General features: G+C 46.8%; 1 long non-coding RNA gene across 1 annotated transcript; it reads right to left on the bottom strand.

Moving 5' to 3' along the window:
• Positions 1-2,049: 2,049 nt before the first annotated feature.
• LOC138247231 (uncharacterized) lies at positions 2,050-7,514 on the bottom strand. Its single transcript, XR_011194376.1, has 3 exons — positions 7,456-7,514; positions 7,264-7,331; positions 2,050-2,121 (listed from the first exon to the last, which is right to left on the bottom strand). It is a non-coding gene; the product is annotated as an uncharacterized lncRNA (long non-coding RNA).
• Between the last annotated feature and the right edge of the window lie 396 nt (positions 7,515-7,910).

The following is a 7,910-nucleotide window of genomic DNA, read 5'->3' as shown; positions in this document are numbered from 1 at the left end:
AGAGTCAAAGTAGCAAGATGTTTTAGTAAGAATGTTATGGTTACGTTTGTAAGCAGAGCAGAAGAGAGTCACATCTGGCCTAATAGTCAAGGTCTTGTGCTGTCACTCAGTAGGCAGAAGGTTCAAATCCTAGTATCGCTTGACACTGTGTATGTTTATTTTCTTGAATTTTGACTATTAAACGTTCCTAATGATAGAACGTTGAAGTATTTTTCCCCTCAAAATCTGTGGGTTGAATGTTATAGCTAAGTCTGGATGCTGCACAGTAAGCAGTCACCTCAGGCCTAATTAAGGTCTAAGACATGCACACTAAAAGTTAAGGGTTAAGTATAGGTGAGTCTGTGGTCATTTCCTGCTTTAGTTTCTTTTCAACTATAAATTTATAAGTTACATTCTGAAAGGTGATTTCACTCTTTTTAATTGACAAAGACATTATTCTTTTCAATTTGTCCGGAAATATCACATTCTAAGTATATCATTAATCAAAGCCTAAATCGCTCTCTCATTTTCTCTCTCTCTCTCTCTCTCTCTCTCTCTCTCTCTCTCTATCAGGATTGGGTGGTTTGGGGGGGTTGGGCGCAGGGACTGCGGAAAACTTCACCATTCGCAGCTCACAGATGGGTGGTTATAGGGGGATGGCCCTGCGGCCAACTGCCACTGCACATGTGCGAAGGCTGTGCATGGTGGTGGTTAGATTAACATATAGTAAAAAACAACATAGAAATTCACTGAAAAAAACAAAGGTTACAGGTCTGTTATAGTTAGGAAATGGAATTAAAAAAGTAACATAGAAATTCATTTAAAAATTTAAAGTTTACAGGGACGTTATAGTTAGGCTCAAGCCATAGACATTCACCTGTTACAGTTAGAGATATCTTGAGTAACTATAGCTCGTGCCATAAGGTAACTGTAACTCACGCCCTCATCATGCACTACTAATTACCCCACAAAATATGGCACTCATGACATCTTTGATAATATCATTGATCACATCAGTGTAATACTTGCAATAACATTTTTGAGAAACAACTGGACATGGAGGGGGCTAAAGTTATAGTTACTTGAGATAACTATAACAGGTGAATTTCTGTGGTTTTGTATGTTTAAAATGTGAGCTTAACTATAACATCCCTGTAACCTTTAGTTTTTTTCAGTGAATATCCATATATTTATTTTATTTTATTTTATTTTATTTTAAGAGTTTTCTATAGCACTAGCAAGACCGAGAGGGTAACAGAGCGCTTTACAACAGAATAGAAAATAAACATAAGAAACACATATGAGTCAAGAGTCACATTGCAGAATGAAGATAAATAGGGGTTCTCATGAATAGAAGGGTGGCGATTCGAGGATGGAGGGGTGGTGAGTGAGAGACTGTGACGGGGTAAACCCGATCACCGCAAGACGGGAGACCGGAGTTGACGTGTCGGACTCCTCTGACACGTCATCTCCGCGTTTCCCTGTTACCGGGGAAACGCGTCCCGAGCGAGGCCGGCGTCAGGACGTTGCCGGGGAAACCTGGATAGGTTTTCCGACCCCGGATTGGCCAGAGGAGGGCGGCGTCACGAATGAAAAGCCGGTGGAGCCGGCGAGGAGGGGAGAGGAGGAAGAGACCGGAGACGAGCGAGAAGGAGACGGAGACGACGGCGAACGGAGGGAGACCGAGGCGAGAGACCAAGAGAAGAAATACCACCTGGAGGACGGCGAACTGGGACCAGGAAGCCGTAACGAACCCTACCTCAGCGAGGACCACCTCAACGCCCGCCACGGCCCCGGAGGGTCGTGGCTCACGAAGGTACGGTCCTTCTGGACAAATAAAGGGTGCACGGCAGGGAAGGGGACTGGGGAAGGAAACTAGGGAAGGGGTAGAGGGTGAATGGGGAAGAGAGGTGGGAGGGCACAAAGGAAGGACTAGCGACACAATAAAACACGAGTAAAATTAGTAACAAGCACTTCCCTCTATTCCGCACAGACACCACCCCCTCCCCTCTGTTATCCACCCCAGTCTGATAAAATTTAATAAGAAAGACGTATCTCTTAACGTCCCACTTACCCTCGTTTTTCCTTATTTCCCTTTTTGATATCCGCATGGGACGTCCGCGAGACTGACAGTACCTCCACCTAAAGAGAAGAAAAGGGGAAAACACGTCAGTGACAAGAAGAACTGCGCAAGAAACTAAGAGCAACAACAGAACGAACTTTCACTTGATTTATCCTATTTGGTTAGAAAACAATAAACACTTACCTGAGCACCATAACTTCTTGTTTTAGTTGTCCTCATCTTGTTCGGTCTGTCACAGTGGTGTCAGAAGTGGGATTCCTTAGGGGCCCTACGACAACCGAACAGAGTACACAATGAGCGACAACCCTTCCCTTGAGGATATGATCAAACAGCTAGCCGAAGGACAAAGACATTTGCAGCTGGTATGGGAGGCTCACCAAAGGGAAGCAAAAGAGGACAGAGAGGCTTTACAATCGGCCTTGAAAAGCCAGGCCACCATTCTGGCAAATAACCAGCTGGTACACGAAACGGCCATGACAAAATTAACCGAGACTATTGCCGCTAGTAAAGTCCACCCGAACGTTCCCAGCTCAGTATTGCAGAAATATCAAGAGGGTGAAGACCCAGAGTCTTTCTTTACTAACTTTGAAAGAGTGGCTTCTTCAGCCCAGTGGCCTGAAGAACGCTGGGGACAATATGTTGCTCCATTACTAACTGGCCTCTTACAAGCAGCCTATCAGGCCGCTAATCCCGGAGGCCTCACACCCTACAAGGATATAAAATCCAGTATTTTGGAACGTGTTGGGCATGATACGGAATACTACCGGATGAAATTCCGCAAGGTCAAGTGGGGACCAAATGAGGACCCCCGAACCTTCTATTTCCGGGTAAAAGATTTGGCCTTAAAATGGTTGGGGCCTATTGGCGATAGCCGTGAAGAAGTGATACAAATAATTATACTGGAACAGTACTTGGATGCTCTACCCTTAGCCACAAAACACTGGATACGACAGCATCCAAAAGTAGACACTAACACAGCAATTGATTTGGCCTGCGCGTATCATCGCTCCTCCGACATAAGAAATATACCACCACGGTCCAATATAAAACCAGTCCTGCCACCTGTAAAAACTCTCCCAAAGAATCCACTGGACAATACCGTTTCCCGTAGAATCCCGGAAGGCCCCCCTATACAGGGACCCCAATGTTACCACTGCGGGGAATGGGGACATATCGCCCGTATGTGTCCTCAGAAACATGAAGGAGGTGAGCCGATGGAAATAGGGGTTACCAGACGTAGGGTCCTATGTACAGGGAAAGGTAACCACAAGTTCAAACAGACTATAAAAATCAATGGACGGTATGTGTGTGCCCTCGTCGACTCCGGGTGCAGCCAGTCTGTAATAAGGGAAGACCTGATAACCACTCTGGGTTCCGAAACGAGACAGTGGGTACATATTTGTTGTGTTCACGGGGACAAGGAGCGGTATCCATTAAAAATTCTCCAGATAGAATGGGGGCCCTACCGGGATAGTCTCCCGATGGGGATAATGCCAAAATTAATCGAGGATTGTATCGTGGGAACAGATTATCTTCACTTTCAAGAACTATTGGATCAGGTTAGAGACTCTAAGATCTCACAGGACTGGTGGGGTGAAGCCCCGTTTTCAGGAAGTCCCATTGAATGTCCAATAACCCGTAGAAAACTGACCCGAAGGGACAAAAGAATAGAAAGAGAGCAGTTCCGAAATAGTACTAGTCAGGACACTATAAGAGGAGTGGTAGCAGAATTCCACGAGGCACCTGTCAGTTTTGCTCAGCAACAGAGAGAAGATCCCTCCCTATCTCACGCTTGGAGAACTGCAGTGTCAGAGGAAATGGATGAGGTAGGTCCCTACTTCCTAATCAAAAATAATCTCCTGTACCGAGTAAACACCACACGTACCGGGGAAAAAAGAAAACAACTCATAGTACCTGAATACTATAGGGATCACATCCTTACGCTAGCTCATAATCATCCGGGAGGGGGACACTTTGGGAGAGACAAAACGGAAGAATATCTCCTCAGACGATTTTACTGGCCTGGTGTTTTTGCCAACATAAGAAAATATTGTGCGCAATGTCCCAGGTGTCAACTGACGGAACCAGGTAAACCAAAAAAAGCACCACTCATGCCCCTCCCCATCATAGATGTCCCGTTTAGACGAATAGGGATGGATTTGGTTGGACCCTTGGTTCCTTCTACAAAAGGACACACTTACATACTGGTCATAGTTGATTATGCTACTCGATACCCAGAGGCTATTCCCCTAACCAGTATGACAACAAAGACCATAGCCCAGGCGATGATAACGGTGTTTTCGCGTCTTGGTTTCCCGCAGGAAATACTCACAGATCAGGGCACTCCCTTTACGTCTACCTTGATGAAACAAGTGTGTAAAACGTTAGGCATATCTCAGATCAAAACATCCGTTTATCATCCTCAAACCGATGGTTTGGTCGAACGATATAATCGTACAATCAAAACGTTACTTCGAAAGATTGTACACGACACAGGGAGAGACTGGGATCAGAAATTACCGTTGGTATTATACGCGATCCGAACGCACGAACAGGCTTCCACGGGGCATAGCCCTTTCGAGCTAGTGTTCGGGCGACAACCACGTTCCCTTCTGGACATGGCGGTAGAGGCCTGGGAGGAAGAAGCCATGGAGGGAGGGACTCCTTTGTTGGAGTATGCTCATAACTTGAGAACGCATTTACAGGGATTATGGGACGAGGTAAAAGACAATATGGAACAGGCTCAAAGAACCCAAAAGCATTATTATGATAAGGGGAGTAAGTTAAGAGTTTTTCAACCCGATGACCAGGTCTTAATCATGCGACCCACGTCCGAACATAAATTGCTGGCGAAATGGCAAGGCCCCCATAGAATCATCCGAGCCGTCTCCCCTGTAACTTACCTAGTGGAAATAACAACCAACCCCAGGAAAACCCAAATATATCATGTCAATCTTTTAAAGAAATGGGAGACACCCGAGACACCCAACACTACCCCAAGAATAGTTAACCTTCTGTACCCGAATAAGGAATTAAAGATTGAATTTTGCCCTACCACCCTAGGCAAGGGAACAACTCTACCCACTATAGACGAAGCATTAACGGAAGCGGAAAAGAGGCAGGTATACCGCTTGTTACAGCAGTATCACCAATTGTTTTCAGAAGACCCCGGTAGAACCACCCTAATCCGACATAAGATACGAACAAAACCCGACACAGTAGTTCGGGTCAGACCATATCGCATCCCCGCAGCAAGGAAGCAGGTTATAGAAAATGAAATACAGAAAATGTTGACCCTAGGAGTAATAGAGCCCTCTACCAGTCCCTGGTGTTCACCCGTAGTTCTTGTACCAAAACCTGACGGTACGGTCAGATTCTGCATAGACTTCCGGAAACTTAATGAGAACTCATTATTTGACACATATCCAATCCCTAGGGTGGATGATGTCCTAGAGAAGTTAGGAAAGGCGAAATATATGTCCACAATAGATTTAACCAAAGGATATTGGCAGATACCCTTAGCCCCCGAAGATAAAGAAAAAACGGCATTTTCTACCCAGTCCGGGCTGTATCATTTTACTGTATTACCTTTTGGGCTACATGGGGCACCGGCCACTTTTCAAAGATTAATGGATAACATATTAAAACCATACCCTGCTTTTTCAGCGGCCTACCTGGATGATGTAGTTGTTTTTAGCGATACCTGGGTAAACCATCTTGACCATCTAAACCAAGTTTTTAATGCACTCACCGAGGCTGGGTTGACAGCCAATCCCAAGAAATGTGTTATCGGGAAAACCGACATTTCATATCTGGGATACAGAATCAGTCAGGGAACACTTCAACCCCAAGCCCAGAAGGTGGACGCAATCTTACATGCCCCTCTCCCGAAAACTAAAAAAGACTTACGCTCTTTCTTAGGCCTAGTAGGATATTATCGGCGTTTCATACCTCACTATTCCTCTCTAGCCGCTCCCCTTACGGATCTTCTGTCCAAATCTCATCCAAATCAGCTAGTACCTTTCTCTGCTATTCAAACTTCCAGTTTTGAACGCTTGAGGACCTCTTTAACCAAAGAACCCATATTGTTATGCCCGGACTTTTCAAAACCCTTTCACCTTTACACTGATGCCTCCGATGTGGGGCTCGGGGGGGTTCTGACACAGCCGGGAACGGAGGGACTCGATCATCCCGTTGTGTACATCAGTCGCAAACTGGGTCTTCGGGAACGTCGTTTTCCCATAATAGAAAGGGAGTGTTTGGCAATTAAATGGGCCGTGGATTGTCTACAGTATTACTTGTTGGGCCGGCCTTTTGTACTTTTTACGGATCACGCCCCCCTCACTTGGCTTGCCGCTCATAAAGATACGAATGCCCGCATTCTCAGGTGGTTCCTTGAACTTCAACCATTCTCCTTTCAGGTCCGACATGTTCCTGGGAGTTCGCAGGTCCCTGCGGATTATCTTTCTCGCTTCCCGGTTTCCGATTCGGTCCTGGAACAGGACCTGTCTTGGGAAGGGGTATGTGACGGGGTAAACCCGATCACCGCAAGACGGGAGACCGGAGTTGACGTGTCGGACTCCTCTGACACGTCATCTCCGCGTTTCCCTGTTACCGGGGAAACGCGTCCCGAGCGAGGCCGGCGTCAGGACGTTGCCGGGGAAACCTGGATAGGTTTTCCGACCCCGGATTGGCCAGAGGAGGGCGGCGTCACGAATGAAAAGCCGGTGGAGCCGGCGAGGAGGGGAGAGGAGGAAGAGACCGGAGACGAGCGAGAAGGAGACGGAGACGACGGCGAACGGAGGGAGACCGAGGCGAGAGACCAAGAGAAGAAATACCACCTGGAGGACGGCGAACTGGGACCAGGAAGCCGTAACGAACCCTACCTCAGCGAGGACCACCTCAACGCCCGCCACGGCCCCGGAGGGTCGTGGCTCACGAAGGTACGGTCCTTCTGGACAAATAAAGGGTGCACGGCAGGGAAGGGGACTGGGGAAGGAAACTAGGGAAGGGGTAGAGGGTGAATGGGGAAGAGAGGTGGGAGGGCACAAAGGAAGGACTAGCGACACAATAAAACACGAGTAAAATTAGTAACAAGCACTTCCCTCTATTCCGCACAGACACCACCCCCTCCCCTCTGTTATCCACCCCAGTCTGATAAAATTTAATAAGAAAGACGTATCTCTTAACGTCCCACTTACCCTCGTTTTTCCTTATTTCCCTTTTTGATATCCGCATGGGACGTCCGCGAGACTGACAGTACCTCCACCTAAAGAGAAGAAAAGGGGAAAACACGTCAGTGACAAGAAGAACTGCGCAAGAAACTAAGAGCAACAACAGAACGAACTTTCACTTGATTTATCCTATTTGGTTAGAAAACAATAAACACTTACCTGAGCACCATAACTTCTTGTTTTAGTTGTCCTCATCTTGTTCGGTCTGTCACAGAGACCCTTATTGATGTGAGGGTTGGTTTAGGAGGAATTGTTTCAGTAGCTTCTTGAAGGTCATATGGGAAGGGTTAGATCTGATGTGAATGGGTAAGGAGTTCCATATTCTCGGAGAGTTGTTTGTGAAGGAGCATGACCGAGTTTTTTGCTTGTTAGGTTTCGGTAGGAGGAGGAGGAGTGAGTTTGTGCTTCTGAGAGATCTGGTTTGACCAGCTTTCACTAGCTTGTTAGCGAGGTATTCAGGTTTCCCAGTGTGAAGGGCTTTGTGTGTTAGGCAGGCAGTGCGGAACAGGCAACGGGCCTCAATCGGGAGCCATTTAAGACTCCTCAAGGCTGTGGAGATGTGGTCAAATTTTTTAATTCCTGTCACTAGTCTAGCAGCTGCATGAAGAGTGGAC

This window comes from Pleurodeles waltl, chromosome 7 (assembly GCF_031143425.1).
Source record: "Pleurodeles waltl isolate 20211129_DDA chromosome 7, aPleWal1.hap1.20221129, whole genome shotgun sequence".
Classification (NCBI taxonomy): Eukaryota; Metazoa; Chordata; class Amphibia; order Caudata; family Salamandridae; genus Pleurodeles; species Pleurodeles waltl.
Note: the sequence above shows the minus strand (reverse complement) of the source record. Positions and strands in the feature narration are given on the sequence as shown.